Genomic DNA, 27,138 nt, shown 5'->3' with positions numbered 1-27,138 from the left:
AGAGAGTATGAGGCAGAGAAGAGAAAATCATAGCATTTCTAACTAAATTGTTTCTCCCATGTTTACTCTCTTAAAATTAGCATAGCCACTGAAATAAGGAGGTACCGCTGACTTTGAGATATTTCAGACAGCAGTGATTCCACCAATTGATCAGAGATGTCATCAAGAAAGAGAAGGACTAAAATCTGGGGGTATAATTGCTACTTTCAGCAGTCTTTCCCCAAGAGGGGGACCGGCTCACCTCTGAAACAGAGGACCTCAAAATTGAAGGGGAAATGTTCACATGACATGGTCCCAAAAGTACAGCTGAGGAGAAGGCGTCATAACTGAGCAGGGACTAGAGGGAGCACACGTCTAGCATGAGTTAGGACATCCGAGTCCTAGTCCAGAATCTGCTCTGAACTAAGGTGTGACCTTGGGCAAGTTACCACATTTCCTCAGACTTTGGTTTTTGCATCTGGTGGGTCTCCTCCGGCTCTAACATTCTGACTTCTTACAGCACAAGAGTGTGTACATAGGAAATAGCAGGCAAGACAGAGCTCTCCTCTTTATATATTCTTTCACATTGGGATTCTGATGCTGCATTGGTCCATATTTATCGATGTCTAGACACGTATTCCGGAGAAGGCAATGGCAAGTCACTCCAGTACTCTTGCCTAGAAAATCCCATGGATGGAGGAGCCTGGTAGGCTGCAGTCCGTGGGGTCGCTAAGGGTCGGACATGACTGAGCGACTTCACTTTCACTTTTCACTTTCACACATTGGAGAAGGAAATGGCAACCCACTCCAGTGTTCTTGCCTGGAGAATCCCAGGGACAGGGGAGCCTGGTGGGCTTCCGTCTGTGGGGTCACACAGAGTCGGAAATGACTGAAGTGACTTGGCAGCAGCAGCAGACACATATTCAAATGGGTTATATATTGATTCTCTTTCAAAGTTTCTTACAGTGAGAACTGCTCTATCATTAAAAAATGTAGAGCTCACCAGCTCATGGCATTTATTTCAAATAATTCTTTCTACAAGTAATTCTTTCGTCCACTTATTTAACAAGCATTTTTAACACCAACTGTGTGCCTGATGCTGTCCAAAGGAAGATGGCAACAAGATTCCTGCACTCAAGAAGCCACCACGAAATGACAGGCCAGTGAAACAGTAGCAGCATCTTGGAATATGCCTCAGGATCTGCCGTGCACACATGAGTATTTCAGCTGAAAGCAGTTAGTCCAGGGTGTGCCTACCTACAGCATCCATACTGTGTCGGCCAGGTTTGAATGAACTGACTTGAATCGTGGCTGGCATACAATGCCACTTCCTTTGTCCAAGCAACAATGGAAACAGAAAAGGGAATTTCCCACCCAAAGTCTGAGAAGACAGGGTCAGGAGTCCTGATAACTTCCCAGGGGACGATGGGCTTTCCCTCATGTTGGAATCATCCACTGAGTTCCAGCTCCTGAGATGTGGTGATGACTGGGGTCCTGGCACGGAGGATGTCCACTGCACCTTTTCCTGTCAACATTTCTCTGCTTCTCTGAGGCTATCATCAGGTCTCACTGTCTCTCTGTATGGCAAAAGCTCAAAGATTTTTAACTCAAGGGGTTCCAAAACCAAGAAGGAAGTGACCATCAAAGAGAATGTAATGGGAGAGATGCTCTGTACGTATAAGCTTTGTAAACATTTAAGAGGAGGCTTTGTTATGACTTCCAAATTAAATTTTAAATCACTAACCTCATAGTGTGTGTGTGTATAAGAGATGTTTTCTCTGTTCTCCTTTCCTAAGCATGTGTGAACCCTTAGGGATGGGCCAGAGCTGAGAGTCAGATATGACTAGTGGGAGGACCCCCCAGCCCTCAGTTGTCCTGGTTTACAAGAATCTTCAGGAACCTCCTAGACAAAGAATTTGAACTGAGTCCTCTAGCAAACTGGAGGAAAGGGATTTGGAAGAAAAAGATGTATCAAATACTAAATTGTAAGAGCTGTACAGTCCCTGGGAGAAAACTTATCCTTAGGGGAAAAAAATTCTGGCACAGCAAGCCAGACTTAGCAAAAGGACTTAAGGATCAAAAGGAGTAATGACTCTCAGTTCAGCACAGAGTCTCTGTTATTTGAAGACACCCTGGCCCAATTATCTCAGGGTCGCACGCCAGCCTTGGAGAGAAGAATAAATAAAACTGGAAGAGCAGTGTCACCAAAGTGTAACACCACGGAGCCCAGACAGCTCTGCTGCAGGATGAGGCATCTCCCGCCACAGAGCATGACACAAGGAAGAATACCTTCTCCTTTCAGTGTGGCCAAGACACTTGGCAAAGTTCTGCCTCCTGAATAGAACAGCAGCATTGGCAGGGCCTACAGGGGAAGTCTGGTGGCAGGCAAAGTTGGAACAGGATCATCACACTGAGCACGGGCCTGGATGGAGTCTCAGACATGTTTGACACATTCCTCGGATTCCCAAGAACACCTCCAGGGTAAGGGGTGGTGAAGAGGGAATAAGGCAGATGGAGTCCAAAGCCGGGAAACTCCATATTAATGACAACATTGCTTAGTTGATTCCTATAGCCTGGAGACACAGTTCTTTGGAAATGTGCTTTAGGAGTACAAACATGTATGTTCTACTTCTGTTATTCTCAGCCTCACCTGCTTATTCCAGCTGCTTCGGAAGTGGCCAGCTCTGCATGGACGTCAGTGGGCTTCACACAGGTGCTTCACACAGGGCTTCATAGACAGTGCCACCTGACACTGTCTGCCCTCAGGACTGCACCGCAAGCCCTTCACCTTCCTGGTGCTTCCCTAGTGACACAAAGGCATGGGACCACCCCCCACCTTCAGATGGCCAGGTGTGAGCAACAGCCTAGAAATGCAAGAGAGTTAACAACCCCAGTTTAAACCTTTGACTAGTGGGAAATGGGAGTTCTCCACCAATCATAGACAAATTCTTCTTTTTCTCCCATCCCAGTACAACACGCCATCTTTGAGTTGCAGTTTATGCACTTTCTTGGAGGATGGTCCCATCAGATGGAGCAAGACGGCCTGGAGAAGAGACACACAGTTTGGGCATAAAGTGTACAGATGTTTGTGTTTCACATCAATGATCCCCAAAGAGCATCCAGCGCAGGGAGGATTTCAACAACCAGTGGGACAGATGGCTGATCCTGTGGGTACAATTCAGCATCTCTCCTCAGCTCCCCAGTGCTTGTGCTGTGATCCCGTCAACAGTGTGGCCAAAGGAGCAAGGAGCCTATGCATGGGTCCAAAGTATGGGCCCACCTTGAGGGCCCACCTATGAACCTCCTTACCAAGGCTGCTCAAGGCTTCTTGGCAGAACCAGAGACCCGTGTTGATTCCTTGATATGACACCATTCTTCAGTGAGGCATCTGGCTACTTCATAGCAGGGCTGTGATATTGGTCCCTGCTACCCTGATGGGCAGACTTCATCTATGCTGGAGTTGATACCTACTCTGCATATGGGTTTGTTTTGCCTCCAAGTAATGCCTCCACCTATATAACCACCCAAGGTCTTTCAGAACACCTGGTATATTGATGTAGTCCCCCTTACAATGATATGTAAGACCAAGAGACCCATTTTATAGTACTGGCAGAAGAGATGTGACAATAGGCTCGTAACTGCAGGATGTACCATGTACCTTGTCGTCCAGAAGCAGCCAGTCTAATATCAATCAGTTCAGTTCAGTCCCTAAGTCATGTTCAACTCTTTGTGACCCCATGGACTGCAGCACACCAAGCTTCCCTGTCCTTCTCCATCTCCTGGAGTTTGCTCAAACTCATGTCTATTGAATCAGTGATGCCATCTAACCGTCTCATCCTCTAATGTCCCTTTCTCCTCCTGCCTTCAATCTTTCCCAGCATCAGTCTTTTCCAGTGAGTTGACTCTTTGCGCCAGGTGGCCAAAGCATGTCAATAGAGTGGTGGAATAGGCTATTAAAGACTCAACTAAGTTGTCACCTTGGGGAAAACACCTTGCATAGTTGGAGCAGTCTTCTCTGGGCTTGCAATATTTATGTTGGATGGTCAGTCAATATGGGCTTCCCTGGTGGCTCAGAATCCGCCTGCCAATGCAGGAGACACAGGTTTGATCCCTGGGTCAGGAAGATCCCTTGGAAAAGGAAATGGCAACACACCTCAGTATTCTTTCTTGGGAAACCCCATGGACAGAGGAGCCTGGCAGGCTACAGTCCATGGGGTCACAGAGAGTCAGACATGACTGGGTGACTGAACAACAATCAGCCAATATAGGATGTTATGTTCCCACTAGTTAGAACACGTGGGTCTGGGAAGGAGGCATGGCCTGTCTTATCATCAGTTCCAGAAACCTTCTCAGGGAAGGTTTTACATTCCCACAAACAGAATTTTCCAAGTTTAGAGGCCCTGATATTCAGAGGTCCAAAGGTTTCCTTTGAATTTGAATTGCATTCACCACCCACCCGCTCACTTTGGGCTCCTTATACTGGTGGATCAGCAAGCAAAGAAAGAGGCGCTATGGTGGTTCTGCACAATGTGAGCAGGGAAGAGTACTTCTGAAATCCACAGGATTCACAAAGATGTATATATTTTGTTGCATCCAGGGAAAGTGGGTAATTATAGCAATCACAGCCCAAGGGCAAAGCAGTAAAGACCTCACATCCCTCGGGAGTATAGATCTTGATTATACTACTAGGCCAGCACTGCAGATCAGTGGCAAAGTGCTGGCCAAGGTGATAGAAATCTGAAACAGGAGGTGGAAGAGGAGGAGGGTGAATGTCAATTAAGGCCTTAGAACCAGCTGGCACTACATCTTATTTCATTAACCCTCTTGCTCTGGAATTTATTTTGGAAACTTCAACGGCCACCACCTTGAGGGAAATTCTGTGACTGATTAAACTTAGACCTTCCCTTCAGGGAAAAAGTGAGCACACCCTGCTCTTAGGAAAATAGAGATTCTCGAGTAAACCAAATGAGCCAGATGACAGAGGGCACAGCAGGCTGCTTGGTACAGGGTGGGATCTATTAGCTGCTGCTTATCCACCGCTTCAGATCTCCTCTTCCACTTGTCTCTCTCTAGCTGACAAGCAGTTTCACTAAGGCACAACCCGACAGCTCTCTGCCTCACACCCATGATATGCACAACTTGCCTGTTATTCTGGGATTTCTTCTATTCCAAGACATTGACGTAGAAATTCACAGCAATCCTTGCAGGTGTACACCTAAGTGTCCAGGGGCTGTTTACTCTATAGAGTGAAACTTTTGACCAGTGGTCTCTGGGAGCAGAGAATACGTTCTTCCCCTGTCTCCCCTACAGGGGCATTGCTGACATTGTTTACATGGCTCCATGGAAAATGGTCCTTTGATATCAAACAGTCAGTTGTGCTCAGTGGTAGCCAGCACAATATACTTCCTTATCTGGTTTCTATCTCCTGCCTTACTTCCCTTTTCCTGATCCTTGGTGGGCCCTTCCTAATAAAATAACAGTCCCTGAACCCTTGCCTTAGGCTCTAGAAACCAGGCTAAGAAAGGGTACCTAATGATAAAAAAAGCAGATAGATATACAAAGATGAAATTATCCTCCTTCACAGAAGAAAGGTAAGTCAAAATTTCAACCAAATCGTAGATGAACAGTCTGTTGTACCAAGTGTCCTCAGTGGAGCTGATACCTGGGCTTGAGTCCTTGGTATCAAGTAGCAAGAGCTATAGAAGGGAAGTTTATAAGCCTTTTCAGATTGCCACAGGAGACTTCCATTGGAGTTTCAGAAATTTTTTTTTTTTTTCAGAAATTTTTAGTTTCATGTTTTTATATAGAATTCAAGAGCATCAAACATTTATACAGATTTGAGTTGGCCCAGGGTTACCTTGTAAGAAAGTTGATGTTACATCTTTATATCTGATCTGTAGATATATTTTCAGCATCTTGCACTCGTCCACTAAAACCTTCAGTACTTATGTTTTCTTTTCTGTCTCCTTTATCTCAACATCTTTAGCTACATATTATTTGGAAGTGGACACTTAAGGTTTGCAGTTAAGTGTTGATAACTAATAGAGCTTAATTTGGTAGTCCGCCAAGAACCCCAGGAGGTTTTTATAGAATAACCCCTAAATTCAGAAGACCATGTTTCCAATGGTAGAACTTCTGGCATCTACAATTGGCTGGTAAAGACAGATTTGAGGTTTTGTTTTTAAAAAAATAACATACATAATTTTTGCTTTTCAGTATGTCTAGCGCTTAGTCCAAGATATTTTCTTTCTGTGTCTTTTCAGATAATGATCTTTAGCTATTAGAAGAAAGGGCAAGAAAATTAAAAAAGCAAAACAAAACCCTGACTCAGTTTACCACCATATTATTATAAACCGTTTAATAATTAAGTTGAAAGTTAAAAAAGTTTTACATGAATATGTTTAATATTTTACTATACTTACATTATCATGTATCTACATATCCATCTTTCTATCCAACCCAGTAGTCCAGTTTGTTTTTTGATGCATTTCAAAATGAATTTCAGCCACTTTCCCCCCCTAAATACTTCCCTGACTTGATTTCCTTCTTAAATAGTCTGCGTGTCAGGACAAAGCAAAGAATTCAGCAACTGCTGCTTAAATCTCATTCATTACTTTGGGAACCAAGGCAAAGTGATATACATGGATGGAATGAATTCAGCTTCTCCTCCTATTGTCTCTCTAGCAAGGAGGTGACTAAAGCCGTGAATATTCATTTCCTGGAAACTGAAGTCCTGACTTGTAAGAAAGAGCCACCTTTGTAGTAAGACAGAACCATCAAACAGTTCTTACATAGCCTCATGCCACAGTAAAACCAGCTCTCAACTGTTTACTTTAAAGACTCAAATCATTTTGCAGTGTCTTTGTGTTTATAGGTAAAAGTGTTTGAAGCTATAAATCAGACCTTGAACTAAGTACAAAGTTTGAGTCAGACCAACATAAGTTGTCTGATTACATTCCTGACCCACACAGATACCCTCTGTGGATAAAAAGAAGTTGCCCCATCTCAGTCCTTTCTAAATTCGTCATTTCCCTGACATGGCACCAGCCACTGTGCTGGTGGCTTCTCCACAAAGTGTCCCTTGACAGCTTCAGTCCCAGGGCTCTCCCTTGCCCACCTGGCAAGGCTCTACTTACTACCACACAGTCGAGCACTTAACTGTTTAACCATGTTATGTAGAATGATCGTGCCTTACTTCCCATGTCTAAGTTCTTGGCAGATAAGAAACCTGTCTTCTGAATCTTCTACATACCTAGGGGGCTTGGCATAGTGCTAGGCACACACCTAAGACTACAGGTCTTAAACCTTCATATGTGTGTGTATGTATCTGTGCATATATGTTTTCTCATTTAAAGCTCATTGTATAATAGACTGCTTGGCCTACTTGCTTCTAAAAACCTGGTTCTGGGTACTTTTAAAGCGTTTCTTCCCGGATACGTGATCGTGGCAGTTAATATCAGCCAGAATACTTTTCAACAAGTCCGCAGGCAGTCATCGTGAGCAGGGACTTAGAGACAGGGCTTTTCTGTGTCGGAGCCAGAATTCAGAAATGCTCTGCTTTTCTTGGTTAAAAGAGACCCAGGGTTTTTCTTTTCAACACCCATTTGCACTGACCTCTTTTTCTGGCTTCTCAGTAAAAGGATTAAGGACTCAGGAAGCACTGGGGGAAAATGGCTTGTTTAGCTGGAGAAGGGACTTAGGCACGTCTGACAGTGTGGAGTGGAAAAGCCATGAAGGAGCTTCCTCTTCGGGCAGCTCTACAAATCCAGGTCCCTGTCCAGCTCTTGGTCATCCCCCAGTGATGTGCATGGCGGTATCTGTTAGTGTGTGTGTGGGAGGGGTGTGTTTAGTCACTCAGTCATGTGGGATTCTCCAGGCAAGAATACTGGAGTGGATACTTTGTGTGAAACTATTCCCTCAAGTCAGCACATCCTGGGAGTTAGCAGGATACAGAGTGCTAAGCACTGGGGCTATTCATTAACCCACACCTAAATGACCATTTATGTTGGCTTCCAGAGGGTTCAGTCTCTGAGAATGTAATCCAAGGCAACGTGTTGATCCTTACTGTAACATCTTGTGGGTTTAGCTAAAATATAAATACCCTGATATACTTAAAAAGTGAAAACAGTTTCAAGCAATAGATGAATGTGCCTTTCTTTCTTCCAAATTTCCCCAGAGAAACTGCCTTCTCATTCTGACTTTCATGTGACAGAAAAATCACCTACAAATGCACTGGAAATATTGAAACTAATTTCACTGAGGCCCTGTAGGAGGTCACAGCAACTGGGTCTTATGGCTTGCTCCTAACCTGAGCTGGATTTAATTCCAGAACCCAGGTGGGCTACAAAGCAACACCCTCTTTTCATTATCCTTTTTTTTTTTTAACTGTGATTCTGCAGTAGTTTCAGCAATAAACAGGCTGAAAGAAATCCTTGGAGGCTTATCATCAAAGTTGGATATAGAAAAAGAGATATAAGGCACCCAGCAAGAAACTATCTAGACAAGAGTCCCAGAGCTTCTACTTTTGTATTTCTTTCTTCCTCTGTCATTTTGCAAGATCATTGTCTTCAATGTTTTTCATAATGGACTACCCTGGAGTGGTCTGGAAAGCAGAGTAGAGAATAAACTTTGCCAGAAGAAACATAACTGCACTGAGAGAGAGGAGGTAAGCCTGTTTTATAGTGACCTTGGCAAAAAAGCACCATGTGAAATTCAGAGGTCACTCAGTTCTGCCCTTCACATCATGCATGTGGTGACCTTGGAGTACCATCAGAGCCTAGAGATTGCAAAGACCCCTATGCCACCTCAGACACAGCCTGTGAGTCGCCAGATTGGAACCCCTGCAACTTACTGGCTTCCCTGGTAGCTCAGCTGGTAAAGAATCCACCTGTAATGCAAGAGACCCCGATTTGGTTCCTGGGTGGGGAAGATCTGCTCAAGAAGGGATAGGCTACTCTCTCCAGTATTCTTGGGCTTCTCTGGTGGCTTAAATGGTAAAGTATCCACCTGTATTGTGAGATACCTCGGTTTGACCCCTGGGTTGGAAAGATCTCCTGAAGAAGAGAACAGCTGCTTACTCTAGTATTCTGGCCTGGAGAATTCCATGGACTGTATATGATTGCATGCAGTGGCCAGCCCTGCAGAAACCAGGGGGGTCTGCCTATTTTATAGCTAGATCTTGCTCAGATGAAGGAGGGTGAAGGATTAATAACTCCTGCTCCCCATTAAACCTTCGTTCCCTCACAAGAGGCTGTTATCAAACCCACAGCCTATTTAAGAGAGTTCCCAGAGAGGATTAAAGGAAGTCAGCCTCAGACTGTTAGGAGGGAACATCCTAAAAGGTTTCCCCCAGAGGAGGAAACAGTACGTGGTGAACAAAGCCAAAAGTACAGCTGGAGGCAGAGATGATAGGGATTAAACCCTGGATTAATACAGTGTTAGATGGAATTGTTCAGTAGATAGTAACAGAAAATCCACTATTAGAATGTCTGTTGTTTACTTAAGAAAACCTTGAGTTAAGCAGTCTCAGGTTTGTGTCAGCATCTTCAGAACTTAAGGGTTCTGAGACAAAGTCTTTGCAGTTTTCTTCCCCTCATGATGACAGAATGGTTGTCATAACGCCAGGCACTATGACCTCACAGAGCCATTTTCAAAGGCAACTAGCAGAAATGTTCTTTGTGTGTCTTCTATCTTTCATTAATTATAGTCATAACTAACGTTTTTGAACATTTGCTATCTTTCAGGGACTATCCTAAGTAACTTTACATGTATGAACTCCTTTAATTCTATAGCAGATAAGAAAAATCAAAGCACAGAGAGTGCAGTTACCTTTTATCAGGGTTACACAGACAAGAAGTTGTAAAGATGGACTTAAGCTTTTGACAGTTCAGCTCTAGAGCCCTTACAGTGTTAAATCACCTCTCCATCAGGGAAAAAGAGATTTGCCAGAAGACCTTTGGAAACTTCACCTTATGCTTCATTGTTTAGACCTGGGTCACATGACCACCCTGGCTGCAAAGGAGGCTGGGAATACAAATATCTGCCTATTTCAACCTAAAGGAAGATGGAGGCTGTGATGGTCAGTTAAATAGCCAACCAAAAGTGTCTGCCATGGTTGCAAAAGAAACAATGGCTCTTGTCATAACTGAAAGGTCCTAGTGCTCTAAGGGTTTAGGTGAAAGTCTCAGGTCTCAGGGCTATTTGGCTTACTGCCACTGGGGAAGAAAAACAAGCTTCTGCTCAAGACCAGCCAGGAATAACAAAAATGCCAGCAGCCTGGTAGTCATGTATCTCAACCAGTCACCGGAGTGTCTGTGCATGAGCAGTTCTTATTAAATTATTCATCCTGATTTAATGGGGAGGAAATCAAATGCAACAGGTGTGGTTCTTCCTGCTTGTTGAATGGCTTTAAAACAAGCTTTCAGATATCAGTTGCCTTGGGGGAAAGCAGCAGGAGGACAGAGCATCTGTATTTTAAGCTAATTACGAAAATGCTACACTAGCACCTGTCAAAGACGGATGTTTGTTCCCGTGTCAGTGGTCATAGGATAAAAATATGGAAAGAAAAAGAGAATATTACATAAGCAATTTGCTTTACATGTACTTTTTTAAAAAGCCATTGAATGCAGAATATGGTCACATCTCAAGTGTTATTGTACCTGCTTGTAAACTTGAGTAGAATCTCATTTTAATAAGCTTGAAGAGACTTCCGAATTGCTACATTAGATCCAAATCTCATTAAACTTGAAGTCTATTGCTGCTGCTGCTAAGTCACTTCAGTCGTGTCTGACTCTGTGCGACCCCATAGACAGCAGTCCACCAGGCTCCCCCATCCCTGGGATTCTCCAGGCAAGAACACTGGAGTGGGTTGCCATTTCCTTCTCCAATGTGTGAAAGTGAAAAGTGAAAGTGAAGTTGCTCAGTCATGTCTGACTTGTAGCGACCCCATGGACTGCAGCCTACCAGGCTCCTCCGTCCATGGGATTTTCTAGGCAAGAGTACTGGAGTGGCTTGCCATTGCCTTCTCCGAAGCCTATTGCTATAATATACTAAATATACTTTATTGTTTCCTGGGCTTAAAATTCACTTGCACAAAGCCAGCGTTAGGTATGCAATTCATTTGCAAAGATGTGGGGGGTTGGGAGGAAGAGATAGGCACCAAAGGACATGCTTGCTTTGTGCCAACCCATCAGGGCAGAGAAGGTAAATGATGCTACATCTTTCTGCACTGACTGTAACTGATTACAACACAATATCTTAATGAAAGGCAACGTGTTTTTCAGATCTTAGGTGGTTATGTTTCATGGTTTTATAAATTGTGTGGTTGTTTGGTTTTGCCCCTATTTTTCTTACTCTTTTTTGGTCATGAGCTCATTGTATTAGTTCAGTTCAGTTCAGTTCAGTCGCTCAGTCGTGTCTGACTCTTTGCGACCCCATGAATCGCAGCACGCCAGGCCTCCCTGTCCATCACCAACTCCCGGAGTTCACTCAAACTCATGTCCATTGAGTCGGTGATGCCATCCAGCCATCTCATCCTCTGTCGTCCCCTTCTCCTCCTGCCCCCAATCCCTTCCAGCATCAGAGTCTTTTCCAATGAGTCAACCCAACCAATGAGTGGCCAAAGCATTGGAGTTTCAGCTTCAGCATCACAGCTAAAATAGGGTGTAAAATGAACAGGGTTTGAATTGCCATTATCTATTCAGAAAATCGGAGAAGGCAATGGCAGGCCACTCCAGTACTCTTGCCTGGAAGATCCCATGGATGGAGGAGCCTGGTGGGCTGCAGTCCGTGGGGTCACTGAAGGTCGAACACGACTGAGCGACTTCACTTTCAATTTTCACTTTCACACATTGGAGAGGGAAATGGCAACCCACTCCAGTGTTCTTGCCTGGAGAATCCCAGGGATGGGGGAGCCTGGTGGGCTTCCGTCTATGGGGTCGCACAGAGTTGGATGCGACTGAAGTGATTTAGCAGCAGCAACATTCAGAAAATAATTAAAGGTTCGCTAAAGACCGTCTTATGCCACCTCATGAGACAAGCTGACTCACTGGAAAAGTCTCTGATGCTGGGAAGGATTGGGGGTGGGAGGAGAAGGGGACAACCGAGAATGAGATGGCTGGATGGCATCACCGACTCGATGGACATGAGTTTGAGTGAACTCTGGGAGTTGGTGATGGACAGGGAGGCCTGGCGTGCTGTGATTCATGGGGTCGCAAAGAGTCGGACACGACTGAGCGACTGAACTGAACTGAAAGACAGTCAATGGAGAAGGCAATGCAACCCACTCCAGTATTCTTGCCTGGAGAATCCCAGGGACGGAGGAGCCTAGTGGGCTGCCATCTATGGGGTCGCACAGAGTCAGACATGATTGATGTGACAGCAGCAGCAGCAGCAGCAAAGACAATCTATAAATGGAAAATGCTGAGAGCTCACAAAGCAAACCTACCCAGATCCACTCTTTTCCTCCCTGGCCCTACATATAACCATCACCTCCATTGTCCCTCATCTCCCTGAGCCTCAGTTTTCTCATCTGCAAAATAGGGAACTGGATTCCATGATTTCTTGGGCTTTGAAGGCCTGAGATTCTGAAGTTCTGTGATTCTGTACACCCTAGGTCAATATTTAACAGAGACCCCAAATTCAATAAATATTAAGCCACAACTGACATGCTTTTGCATATGCTGCTAAGAATATTTAACAGTGATAAGGAATATAGTCAGTCATATTATAATAATTTTGTCTGGTGAGAGATGGTTACTGGACCTGTGGTGGTGATAATTTTGTAATACATTTGATTGTCAGATCACAATGCTATACACCTGAAACTAACATTATGTTGTATATAACTATACTTCAATAAAATGTTTAATAATGCAAACGAAACTCTATATGAAAACGAAATATCTTCATTCAGAAAGCAGATGATTAAGAGGATAAACATTTCTAAATGCTTTGTTGCACTTGGGTTTTTGTTCCCCAATACTATTTCCTGTGTGCGCCCTGACAAATAATGTTAAGATGTAAAGCACTTTTAAGGGCATGGAAATAGCCTTGTTCGGTTGGATGTTAAAATGACATTCTACTTACATTATGCTTTATGAATGGAAGGTTAATGGAATTGTGCATGTTTCAGTTTTCACTCTGCAGGTTATTTTGTAATAAGGATGAGACTGTCCTACCTTTAATCTGGTGTTTTATTAAATTAAATGCATTGCAAAGAAGGGCCATTTTATTCTGCTGTTCTATCTTATATTAACAAGCAAGAGGGCCTGCCAAATGCTTCTCTTGTTGATTCTTTTAGGAGTCTCCTATTTCCAGTGAATGTGGTATAAGCCCATACTTAGTACATGGAAGAAAAATATTATTAATTTCTTTAAATCAAAGGTCTTTAAACAAAGACAAGAACTTCCTTTTGGGTTTTTATGATTTGCTATTATCTCACCTAAAAATATAAAGACTTAAGCATATGAGTGGTTAACTCAAGGGTTCTCAACTAACGGCTTACCATATCCCTTTAACTCAGTAGTTCTTAGCTGGGGGTTTAGTGGCATTGGTGTAATGATATTCAGTATTTGGTTTGCATGACTGACCATGCATTGCAAAGTGTTTGGCATTCCTGTCTCCCACCCACTAAATACCAGAAGCATGCTCTGACCATTGGGACAACCATACTTGCCCTATACACATTACCAAATGCCAACACCTCTGAAAGAATCCTCTGCAGAAAGGAGGTCTGGTAATAAGAGATTAGTTTTCAGAAGCCCAAAGAGGGTCTGTGTCCACATGTGGAGAATGTGACATTTCATCATTCCAGTCCTCATCTCCAGTGGATGTACCTTGGTGACTTCATTGCTCCCTGGATGATGACACGTATTAAGAGGAAAATCGTAAGAGAGAATGTTTGAGAATCATATGACTTATAAAAAGAGCATATACTTTCTCCTAGATCTTGAATAAGCATCAAAGCTTGCAACATGTAACTTTATAGAAAACATACACTTATTTCTTTTTTTGTACTTTATGAAATAGACTACATGTGTCCATGGTAAAATAACTCTTGAGAAGTAAAGGTCTTGTGTAACGAGAAACACAACAAGAGAATGAGTGGATTTTATTTCTTGTTCCAGATTCTTCTGTGGTGCCAGGATTTTGAATTCCAATGAAGTTCAACATTTTTGGGTGTTGGGTGCTAAATGAGACAGATGCTCTCTTGGGCCCATGAAAGATGAATCAGACATGTTCTCTGCTTTCTAGGCTCACAGCTGTGCCTGGGAGGCCGACTGCTGGAAAACCGGAGTGTAAAGTAATAAACACCACCATGGAGGTACGTTTACATGCGATGGGAATCAGGGAAAGGGGTAGCTGATTTCACCCAGGCATCAGGGAGTGGTGGTGGTGGGAGGAGGCAGAGACTGGTAGATCCAGGGAAGGCTTCAAAGAAAAGGGAGTGGGCCTTAAAGAATAGTACATGGGCCTTTGCCAGGTGGTGATGGGATAGGGAACAGAATTCTAGTAGAGAGCAGCATATACATGGTCACAAAGGTGTGGAAAAGAATGGAGAAAATCCATTGTGGTAAGACCTTAGTGGAAGGGTGCCGGAGCAGGTGGTAACAGATGAGTTACGGTAGCAGCGTTTAGAGGTCCTGATATACCAGGCTAAGAAGTTGGGACTTAATTCATAGGTTGAAAGGAAGCAATTTAGATTTTAAGCAGGAAAATAAAATAATCAGATTTACACAGAGACAGAACTCTGATGGCAATATCGAAGATGGATAAATGTAGACAATTTCAACCAGGGATACCAGGTAAGTGAATTAACTGAATACTTCACTTTTAAGCATTCCTTCTTAAAACTTGAGAAACCAAGTTAATTCATAGCAAATTGAAGGCAGGCGATAAATTTGAACTAAAGAGCCTCTTGATGAAGGTGAAAGAGGAGAGTGAAAAAGCTGGTTTAATCTGGTCCCATCACTTCATGTCAAGTAGATGGGGGAAAATGAAAACAGTGGCAGATTTTATTTTCTTGGTCTTCAAAATCACTACAGACAGTGACTACAGCCCCAAAATTAAAAGACGTTTGCTTCTTGGAAGAAAAGCTACACAAACCTAGACAGCATATTGAAAATCAGAGACATCACTTTGTATAGTCTGTATAGGAAAAGCTATAGTTTTTTCCATAGTCATATACGGATGTGAGAGTTTGACCATAAAGAAGGCTGAGCGCCAAAGAACTGATCCTTTTGAATTGTGGTGCTGGAGAATACTCTTGAGAGCCCCTTGGACAGCAAGGAGATCAAACCAGTCAATCTTAAAGGAAATCAACCCCAAATATTCATTGGAAGGTCTGATGCTGAAGCTGAAGCTCTAATACTTTGGCCACTTTATGTGAAGAGCCTACTGACTGGAAAAGACCCTGATGCTGGGAAAGATTGAGGGCAGGAGAAGGGGGTGACAGTGGATGAGATGGTTGAATGGCATCATCAACTCAGTGGACATGAGTTTGAGCAAACTCCGGGAGATAGTGATGGACAAGGAAGCCTGGCGTGCTGCAGTCCGTGGGGTCACAAAGAGTCAAACATGATTGAGTGAACAACAACATCTGAGGGGCAGAACTGGGATCTGGATTCAGGTCTTAGGCTCTAGAACTGGCATTCTAAGATTTTTTTTTTTTTAATGTGGACCATTTTTAAAGTCTTATAGAGTTTTCTCCACTATTGCTTCTGTTTTATGTTTTGTTTTTTGGCCACAAGGCATGTGGGATCTTAGCTTCCCGACTTGGGATCAAACCCATACCCACTGCACTGGAAGTGAAGTCTTAACCACTGAAATACCAGGGAAGTCCCTAGAACTGGCATTCTTGACAATTGTACCTTTGTAGCAGAGATGGTGGGCTGCTGTCCCCAGTTTATACTTCACCACTGCACTTACTAACCTCTTTGTTGTAGGGGGAGCCAAGTGACTAGTTCTTGCCTGTGGAATATAAACTTTGGTATTAAGTGTCAGCTGTGGGCAGAGGACCTTCTCCATACTCTTGTCTTCTGCCAGCTGAATACAGACGATGAGAATGAGGCTCCAGGGAACAAAAAGGCCATGGTGTGGAAGAGTCCATGTCTCTAAGGCATAACATGGAAGAAAACTGCTGAACCAAACCCTTGTATTGTATCATTACATAAGCAGGAAATAAACTGAGATTTGGGGGTCTGTCCACAGTGTAATACAGCGGTGCTGCCTCCCTTTCTTGCCTTAGGGTCAAAAGCAGAACAATAAGCTTAAAGCTTGTACCTCTGGTGCCCTAGTAGGTTACCCACCATTGCTAAAGGATCATGGTAATGACCTCAGATTGCATGGTTTTCCCACACCAAGAGTGGCTCCCTCTTTTCATTCAGCATAACAGAAAAACCAGAAGGTGTTAAAAACACAGAGTATGTTTGTAAACACATTGTTCTCGTGTCTTCTCAAAATCCTTGAAAACTCAGGAAGACGAAAACAACAGAGCTTTGAGCTTAGTAGCACCTCTTCTCTGTGAGAGGCCTCCATTCTAGTCCAACTTATATTTAAACGTCACTCCCTCTTTTACACCCCCGCCTGCCGGATCACAGCCACCTCTGGTGTGAAACCTGGCACATGTTTAATGGGCTCACAAGAGACGATACAGCTGTTTCCAATAGTAAGCAAAAGAGTAACACACCTGGGGAAAGGCAGCGTGAGTGGAAAGGAGGAAAGCCAGCAATGTGGAGAGTTTGCATACACTCCTACCCAGCTGTGAACTGTGTCACTGCTGTGGGCGCCTGGGGTCCATCCCGGAGGGACCCTCAAGGGAGACATACAGACTGCACCTCAGCATTATCTGCCTGGGAGTAGAAAGGGAAAGCACTTACCGGTGAGAGACCATCCCCCATTGGTCAAAGGTTGCCCAGTGGGGCGTTAAGCCCTGAGACCCTCCAGGTTGCACATTCCTGGGGGCCAATTCTAACAGGTACACAAAGCTCAGATGTCAAAGAGGCCCCCCCTTAGAGAAGAGAGGCTGTGAGGTGGAGTACCAGCCGTGTCTGATACAGGCCTCAATGTTAGACAATGCAGGTGGGATTTGAATCCATTACCTTCCAATTCCAGAGAACAATGTCACGGCTCACACACTGGGGAGAGAACAACAGGCCTGGAACTTGGAACATTTGCTTCTAGTTCTGGAAGTGCTACTTCTTTCTACTTGATTTAGGCAAATTCTTTAATAGCTGGATCTCAGTTGCCTTACCTCTAAAATAGGGATACTGAACTAATTCCTTATTCCCCAAAGTGTGTTCAGTTTTACAGTATTGTTGCAGAATACTGATTAGCAGGTATAGTTGAGAAGAGGGAGTTTTGCGGCCATGTAAGACTGATAAATGAAGCCAAAGTTATGCAGATTTCTTCACTGAAGGACATCTCAGAATCTTTTTTTACTTTTTTACATTTGTTTATTTGGCTGCACTGAGTCTTAGTTGCTACGTGAAAGATCATGTTTATTTGTAGCATGTGCAATCTAGTTCCCTGACTGGAAATCGAACCCTGGGCTCCCGCATTGGGAGCACAGAGTCTTAGCCACTGAGCCAGGAGGCCCCATGTCTCAGAGTCTTTATAATATATATTACACAAGCTACTTTATTCAAAAAACATTTCAAAGAACTAATTTGGTTGATATTTATTGAGCAGTTGCGATTTGCCAGGAATCATGCCAAGATCTTCTCTTACGTTGTCTCAGTCATTCATTTCTTCAGAACAATATTTGTCAAGCTTCCTGCTATGTGACCACATTGTTCCTGGCACTGGAGATACCTCTGGGAACAAGATAAAGTCCCTGATTTTTACCTGGGAGTGAGGTAACGACAGACAAGAAATAGGTAAGCATGAGCAAAGAAATTGGCATGCCTCATCTCATTGTATTCTCAATTACTATCTTTATCATGCCTATTTTATAAATACTGAGACTAAGGATTAGAGCGGGTAGCATTTAAAATCACAGAGGTGGACGTGCTAGAACTAGGACTGTATGTGCATTAAAGTCTAATTTTAAAATGTTGTTGGCATCAGGTGAACAGCATTGGATTCATCAGTATCCTGGGTCCAGCACATATCTTGTCATCGATCCACATACAGCTCATGCCCATGGCTATTAAGGTCGCCACCACTCTGCTCTGTTGTCTTGTCCACCGTTCTGAAGGTCAGTGTTCTGCAAAACACTGATTTGAGAAACAATTCAGATAGTCTAGGAGGAGGACCTCTGGCCATAATGAGACAAGCAGCAGCAAAAGATTTTGCTCATACCCAAGTGGAGATTTGGAAGGTAGAGATTTGAGAGGTGACAGTTTTGCAAAGTATTGCATAGTGTCTCATTAGTTATGCCTCTCAACAATTCTGAATAGAGTTAAACTATTTTTCTCTTCTTACTGTAACATTTACATTTTTTCTCTATAAAAAGTAAATGGTGTTTGTGGAAGTTTTAGCACCTTTAATAATCTAAGGAGCAACTTGTCAGTGATAAGCTGATTTTTACAGCATATACTTTTCCTTGACACATTCCTTTGAAGAAAATTAAAAACCCAGGACCTGATTTTAATGATCCTTTGGTCTGTGATATTACTCTCAGAAAAAATAAAGTAGGGAAAGGAGAATTATACTTTCTGTATATGACCTACTGAAATAATCAGGATTGTTGCATGTTAGTTATAATGAACTATCCTTTGAAGATATAGGCTATTTGTATATAGATAACACTTCCTTAAATGCTTTGCTATTTTTACCATTGAGAGACCCCTCATAAAGCTCAATCTAGATCTAATCTGACTTTAAAATTCCCAGATGAAAGGAGCTTCAAGGAGTTACAATTTGTGTAAAATCCCCACAGTAAATGGAAATATCACTCACATACACTATTATGTTTAAATAATTATGTGACCACATTTGAAAAATGAAAAAAAAAGAAACACTGTTCTTTGTGGAGATTTGCATAAGTAAAGAGTCACAAATAATAACAACAACACAGGATAGTCTGAGGATGATGAGACCTCAGTCATTTGAGGCCTTTTGGACCACATCCCCCATTGAAACTGGTCTCTAGCTTCCACTGGTTCACATCCAGCTGGGCCATGTTCTTCCAGTGTGCTTTAGGGAAAAGAACAGGAACTGGAAAATGTATGAGAGAGTAAATGTAGTGCCATTCACCATAGACCATGTGGCTTTAAAAATACATATATATCATTTTGCTTAACAGGACTAAGGCAGAGATCACAGAGCTGACACAGTAAAGGTGACTTAGAATGTGTTAGAGGCTGCTCCAGGAGAATGTCCAAGGCCTCAGCACTTTTATGACTTGCCACTAACCATAAGCCAAGCCTCAAAACCTCATTCTCTGCTTTTCTATGAGAAAATATGGTCCACTGTGTCCAACCTTTTTAGAATAACCCAGGTTTCACCAAATGTGAAGTATAATTATATAATATTCAACTAGATGGTCAAGGGAAGTGCATCCGCTATTCTAAACAGGTTGTGGCGGAAAACTAATTACAGATGACTGCAGAGAGAAAAGGGCAGAATGTGTGGATAGTGAAATAGAAAAACACATTACAAAGCAAAGGCTGTCTCACTTGATCTTTGAAATTATTGATTCAGGATTCCTGAGTCTTGGTTAAGAGGAAGTAAATGTTAAAGCTGTAACTCTCATCTTACACAGAGGAGTATAAGAACTCTCTACAAGAACTCTTCAGATACTCATGCAAAAGCAGAAAGAAGAGGACAACCCTTGCAAAGGAAATGTTTGCCTATCTTACTGGAATAAAATCAGAATTAGAACTACTTTCCAGAATGGCTGAGATAGCAAAGTTTTCTGCTTTAAAGAGGATTTAGTCTAAATAGTCCCTCTGTGCTTTGATCCTTTCTACATCATTGTTCCCAGGCTTAGACCTCCTGTGGATCAGAAACCTACCTCTGGCCTGACACAGCCTACATTTTTATGAGGATGACACAAACAGAACACTACCTACTTGAAAAGTCCAAAAGAAGTGACTAAAAGGAAATATTCATGATAGGTATGGATGGCTAATTTTTTTCCCTTCAATAATTCATCAGACATATACTGAGCAATTTCTATGTCTCTACCAGGTCTTGGAAACACCAGAGTAAATTACATCTTGTTTTTGGGGAGCTTTCCGTTTTTCCTTTTGTGTAATAAAAAGGATAGATAAGTCATAGGAAGCCACACTGTGGTAACTAACAGGGGAGATACATGGTCTGGGAGCACAGAGAAGAGATGTTTAAGAAAATCTTGGAAATCAGTGAAACCTTCTACAAGTTGCCAAATAATAACCATGAAAAGGAGATTTGGAACACTGAATTTCCTTATTCATGATCTTTCCTTTATTCATGATCTCTTGGTATCCAAGCACATAGAAGCTATAATTTTAAAATTTTATTTTATTGTGATTGATTTACAGTGTTGTGTTTAATTTCTACTGGACAGCACAGTGACTCAGTTATACATACATATATTCTTTTTCATATTCTTTTCCATTATGGTTCATCATGGAATACTGAATATAGTTCTCTGTACTGTACTGTACTGTCGTACCTTTTGTTTATCCATCCTATGTATACCAGTTTACATCTGCTAATCCCAGCCTCCCAACCCTTCCCTTCTCTCCCCTGCCCCTGACAACCATAAGCCTGTTCTGTATATTTGTGGGCCTGTTTTTGTTTCAGATTTTCATTTATGTCATATTCTCGATTCCACATATAAGTGATGTGATATGGTATTTGTCTTTTTTTCTTTCTGACTTACTTCACTTAGTATGATAAGTTCTAGGTCCATCCATGTTGCTGCAAATGGCATTATTTCTTTCTTATGAAATAATGGCATTATTTCATTATTTCGTGTGGCTGTATCTATGTACCACATCTTCTTTATTCATTCATCTATCAGTGGACATTTAGGTTGATTCCATGTCTTGGCTGTTGTAAATAGTGCTGCTGTGAACATACGGGTGCATTTATCTTTTTAAATTATAGTTTTGTCTGGGTATGTGCCCAGAAGTGGTTTGCTAGATAATATGGTAACTCTATTTTTAGTTTTTTGATGAACTTCCATACTGTTTTCCATAGTGACTGCACCAGTTGACATTCCCACCAAGAGTGTAAGAGGATTCACTTTTCTCCACAGCCTCTCCAGCATTTATTATTTGTAGGCCTTTTAATCATGGCCATTCTGACTGATGTGAGGTAGTATCTTGTTGTTTTGATTTGCATTTTTCTATTAGTGATCATGAGCATCTTTTCATGTGCCTCTTGACCATCTGCATGACTTCTTTAGAGAAATATCTATTTAGGTCTTCAGCCATTTTTTGATTGGGTTGCTTGTTTTTTAGTTATTGAATTGTAGGAGCTGTTTGTATATTTTGGAATATAAGCCCTTGTCAGTTGCATCATTTGCAAATGTTTTCTCCCAGTTCATAGTTTGTCTTTCCATTTTATTTATAGTTTCCTTTGCTGTTAAAAAGCTTATAAGTTTGATTTGGTCCCATTTATTTTTTATTTTATTTTATTGCCTTGGGAGATGAAACCCCTTTTTGAAGTCTACTCTATTTCTTTTCCCTGAATACTGTCACCCTATGCTGTGGTGAGTTGAAGAGCTCTGCCTCTGAGGACCTATTCACAGTCTGCTAATAGAATGAATGTTTGTGTCCCCTCAGAATTTATATGTTGAAGCTGTAGCCCATATTGTGATGGTTCTGGGAGGTGGGATCTTCAGAAGGTGATTAAGATTAGATGAGGTCCTAAGGATGAAGCCTTTATGAATGAGATTAACATGCTTAGAAGAATCACAAGAGAAATTGCTTTGTCTGCTCTCTGCCATGCAGGACACCATGAGAAAGCAGCTGTCTGCAACAAGGGGGAGAGACCTCACAAAAACCTGAGCATGCCTACACCCTGATCCTAGACTTGCAGTTTCCAGAACAGTGAGAAATAAATTTCTGTTGTTTATAAACCCCTGCCACTTCATGTTATTTTGTTATAGCAGTCTGAGCTGACTATGACATGGCCCCTTGCTTACCTTCACTTAGTCTTACAGGTCACATTGGTCTCATGCAGTCTGAATCCTTTACCAGACTTGCTACAAAGGCAGTGCTGGGCACAGGTCCAGTTGAAGAACTTGGCCTTTGTCATTGTCTTTTAACCAAAGCACAATGTCAGCTTTGTCTCTTTTATTATGCTGATAGCCTGCACTAATCAAATTTAACATTTCTGTCCTTCTATTCATTTGCTATAGCTATCATTCCTTTAATATTTTATTACCTACTTTTTTTAGAGGAAATGTTTTTTTGTCCAATGTGGCGACGGTATGGTAGAGAAGATGATTGCAAAGGATTTATCTAAATAGAGATTCACATAAAATCAGTTCCTATCAGTTCAATAAAAAATTGTGTCTATTATGTGCCAAGTGTAGGCAACTTAAATTTGGGGTATGTAACTTGATGTACCGGATAAGGCAATGGCAATCCACTCCAGTACTCTTGCCTGGAAAATCCCATGGGTGGAGGAGCCTGGTAGGCTGCAGTCCATGGGGTTGCTAAGAGTTGGACACGACTGAGCGACTTCACTTTCACTTTTCACTTTCATGCATTGGAGAAGGAAATGACAACCCGCTCCAGTGTTCTTGCCTGGAGAATCCCAGGGATAGGGGAGCCTAGTGGGCTGCCATTTCTGGGGTCACACAGAGTTGGATACGACTGAAGTGACTTAGCAGCGGCAGCAGCAACTTGATCTACATGCAAATAAATGAGTAGATGGATGGATGGATGGATGGAGGTCGCTGGAAGAATAGTCAAACAGATAAGGCAGGTGTCTCTGTCCTCCATAATGTCACCAAAAGAAAAACAGTTCACATTCCTAGTAGGATATATGCCATAACTACAGTTGTCATGTTGTCTAAACCAAGTACTGGCATCCTTGTGTAGATAAACTGACAGAATATTTGAAACTGAGATTGTCAAAGAGCTAGGACTTAAGTTCACTCTACCTGTAACACAAGAAGAAAGTAAAACATTAAAAGAAAAGAATCAGTTCTGAACAGGAAAAGAGGGATGTTTACATGAAGGAGTTGATATGTGGGTTGGTTGTGAGGGGCGAGCAGGCTCATTCCATTAGGCAACCAGGAAAGGCAGAGCATTGAGGTGGAAAAGACATTGTGTCAAGGCACAGGGCTGGGTTTGCTGCTACCCAGCAGGTCAGGAGAATTGGGGTTCTACCCTGAGGTGCTGGGAGATGCTTGAGAGACGGACTAGGGTTGCTGATGAAGGAATTTTTTGCTCCATAAGAAATGAGGAGACAGAGATGAAGTGACACTTTAACCCTGAAACGAGAAGGAGGACCAGGGAGTCTGACAACCCAACTTGAGCTCCAGAAGGGCACAAACCACGTCTCCTAGTTCAACAGAATTCCACCAGTAAACGTTAGAGCTTAAAGGAAGATTAGAAGAACTCTACTTCCTAGTCTACCAGTCCTCATCTCCAAATGGGAAAACCCAGTGACTTGAATGACTCACTGCCTGCTCAAATGACTCAGTTATTACTTAATGATAAAATCAAATTTATGCTTTGCCACTTACTATCTCTGACTTCGGGCAAATTACTTAACTTTCCTCACCCATAAATTCATGGTTGGTGTGATGATTCAGTGGTAATACATGTAAAGTGCTTCGTAACATGCCTGATATGTAGGAAGAACTCAATATTAACATAAATTTTATGAACAACAAAAATAGTAACTATAATGTTATTGAAGCACAAGCTGGAATCAAGATTGCTAGGAGAAATATCAATAACCTCAGATATGCAGATGACACCACCCTTATGGCAGAAAGTGAAGAGGAACTCAAAAGCCTCTTGATGAAAGTGAAAGAGGAGAGTGAAAAGGTTGGCTTGAAACTCAACATTCAGAAAACAAAGATCATGGCATCTGGTCCCATCACTTCATGGGAAATAGATGGGGAAACAGTGGAAACAGTGTCAGACTTTACTTTTTGGGACTCCAAAATCACTGCAGATGCTGATTGCAGCCATGAAATTAAAAGACGTTTACTCCTTGGAAGGAAAGTTATGACCAACCTAGATAGTATAGTAAAAAGCAGAGACATTACTTTGCCAACAAAGGTCCGTCTAGTCCAGGCTGTGGTTTTTCCCGTGGTCATGTATGGATGTGAGAGTTGGACTGTGAAGAAAGCTGATCGCCGAAGAATTGATGCTTTTGAACTGTGGTGCTGGAGAAGACTCTTGAGAGTCCCTTGGACTGCAAGGAGATCCAACCAGTCCATTCTAAAGGAGATCAATCCTGGGTGTTCATTGGAAGGACTGATGTTGAAGCTGAAACTCCAATACTTTGGCCACCTCATGTGACGAGTTGACTCACTGGAAAAGACTCTGATGCTGGGAAGGATTGGGGGCGGGAGGAGACGGGGATGACAGAGAATGAGATGGCTGGATGGCATCACTGCCTCGATGGACATGAGTTTGAGTGAACTCCGGGAGTTGGTGATGGACAGGGAGGCCTGGTGTGCTGTGATTCATGGGGTCACAAAGAGTCAGACACGACTGTGCGACTGAACTGAATTGAACTGAATGTTATTGAAGTTCCTTGATTTTGTCCAATGCTCTTTTATATATGTTGGTAGGGCCCAATTCTGGCTGATCCTCTTAATCACCTGGGATGTTTTAGACAGTTACAAATTTCCTGGCCTACCCCAAGCCTACTGAATATGAATCTTGAAATGGTTGGGGAACCTGAGCTTTCAAAAATTTCCGTAGCTGTTCCTGCCAGTATGAACTAGGATTAGAAACAATTGTCCATATTTACTGCTGTTCAAACTTTATTTTCTTAGTCTTTGGTTAAGAAATAGGAATTAGGATCAGGGGGTTGGGGAAGGGGTATTGCACATAATACTGTGTTCCCAGCAGGTTAGAAACACACATCTGTGCTCCTAAAAAAGGAGGGATTGGACCACAAGATTGGAAATGGGATATTTATCACTGGTGGAAATGATTAATTATGACTAGTTTTGCACATACATTTGCATGCCTCCTAATATAACATATGCAAATACAACTTTAATAACATGACTTGTTTGCCAATGTTGAATGCTAACTGTAAATAATTTCTATTTTTTGTAGTGTTTAGGAAACTTCAATATGGTACTTGCTGGCAGACAGTTGCTGTCTCCTGGATTTAGCAACATATTAAGTAAGTAATCACTACAGAAACATTTTTTCACTTACTACTAACAAAAGAAGTCTAGACAACAATTTGTGGTTGTCTATAGAAACAGAAGCAGAAATAATTTAAATTTAAGAAAAAAAATTTAAATATGGCCTATAGTTTCCTTTTTTTTCTTACCAAGATTTTACTAATACAGAAAAAAATAGGCGATTAGAAGTTTCACCCCTTCTTTTAGGATCCTAGTTAGTCTCTCTGATGTCATCAACAACCAACATAAGGTGGGCAATAGAATAAAGGAGAGAAAATAAGCAGACACCCTGGTAAGCCAGTAGCTGGAAATATTAATCCCTGAATAACTACCTGTTAATGTCCTCCTCTCCCTGCCTTTCCTCCACCCCACCTCACCCCCACCATCCCCCAACACCCAGTCCATTGTTCTTAGTCTATATAGGAATCAAAGAAACTTTTGTTTGACCTGCAGATTCCTGGGACTCCATTTTCAGAGTTTTTGATACAGTATGTCTAGGGGCAGGAAATCTGCAATAAGAACAGTACCCTCCCTCCCTAACCAACCAACCCTGTGGTTTTGATGTAGATGGTCATCAGGACATACTTTGATAAACACTGCCTTGGGTAATGTAGAGCCTTCAGAATCAGTGGTTCCTGGTCCAGTTGCATCAACATCACCTGAGTTCACCAGACATGCAGAATGTCTGGACCCAATCCAGGTCTGCTCAAACAGAATCTGCATTTTAACAAGATCCCGAGCGTGAGTCCTAGGCACATTCAGGTTTAAAAACTTATGTATTTCACAGCCCAAAGAGAAGAAGTATCTTCTTCCCTTTTTGCATGTATGAACCTATTTGGTTTTTTTGTTTTGTTTTTCTGACAGTCTTCCTCTCCTAAGTTACCTGGGATTGCTGAATTCCTAAGGTGGGTCCCCAGACCTCCTGAGTCAGAAACTCTGGAGGTGGCAGCGGGGAGGGGCCAGCAGTATGTGTTCTAGCAAGCCCTCTGGCCTACTAGGTCTGGGTGATTCTGATGGATGCCAAAATTTGAGAACCACTGGCATAGTGGATGTTGTTGACCAGCATTTTAAAATGAAGTTTCACTGGAATACTCAGTGCCTTCAGTTGTGTATAACAAACAGGCCAGTGCCACCTGAGGCAGAGCACATCACACAGACTTGTGCTTTAAAAAGAATCAGTCAATCGTGCAGCATTTCCCACCTCCTGCTTCACTGGTCAAGAGGATGCTTCAACTAATGCAAGTGTTGGTGGTGATCGTCTCTTGTAGTAATTAATGAAATGCCAGGATCTGGGAGCACCCTGGGCAGCTAAACTGTGTAATGGTATCGGGATGAGTGACTCAGACAGTTGTGTTTCAAATGAAACATAACTTCCTGATCCAAATAACTTGGAGATTACAAATTAGTATTTTCCACTTTCTGGTGATTGACCCAACTGGAACAACCTGAGTGAAAATACCAGGGTTAAATGATGCTCAAAATAGAGTCCCTGAATGTGAACTGGGGGCATGATGTGGTGGAAACATCAGGGATAATATGACTGGACCACCCAGCAAGTCAATTTAAGCTGAATACACCCACCTTCATTTCACTCTTGTTTGAACTTTCCAACAGGCTCTTATACTCAATGCCCAACCTAGTAACAGTTAACTGCTGAGTTAGAGGTTTCTGTTTCTCTCTCAGCTTCTTGCTCTATGTCTTGGATTCTTTTTCTCTGCCTCTCTCCCTGTCTCTTCCTCTGTCTGTATCTCTTCATCACATTCTCTGTCTTTCTGTCTCTGACCCTCCCCACCTTCCCATCTCAATCCCTTTAATGAAAAACATTGAGCACACTTCCCAGGGGATTGTGGGAGGTGGACGGGACTTCAATTTGGGCAACAGTAAAGAGACTGCCA

The 27,138-nt window shown here is 42.4% G+C and overlaps 1 long non-coding RNA gene across 2 annotated transcripts; it reads left to right on the top strand.

Moving 5' to 3' along the window:
* Nucleotides 1-13,938: 13,938 nt before the first annotated feature.
* Nucleotides 13,939-25,321, top strand: LOC129550500 (uncharacterized). 2 transcript variants are annotated; one of them, XR_008684843.2, is made up of 5 exons: nucleotides 13,939-17,855; nucleotides 18,046-18,175; nucleotides 19,907-20,039; nucleotides 21,864-21,962; nucleotides 25,170-25,321. It is a non-coding gene; the product is annotated as an uncharacterized LOC129550500 (long non-coding RNA). The 2 variants fall into 2 exon arrangements; XR_016035700.1 differs by having other exon boundaries at nucleotides 13,939-18,175.
* The last annotated feature ends 1,817 nt before the right edge of the window (nucleotides 25,322-27,138 follow it).

Source organism: Moschus berezovskii, chromosome 21, assembly GCF_049115385.1.
Source record: "Moschus berezovskii isolate FMDL1 chromosome 21, NW_MosBer_1.0, whole genome shotgun sequence".
NCBI lineage: Eukaryota > Metazoa > Chordata > Mammalia > Artiodactyla > Moschidae > Moschus > Moschus berezovskii.
The sequence above is the reverse complement of the archived record's forward strand: the minus strand, read 5'-3'. Positions and strand labels throughout refer to the sequence as shown.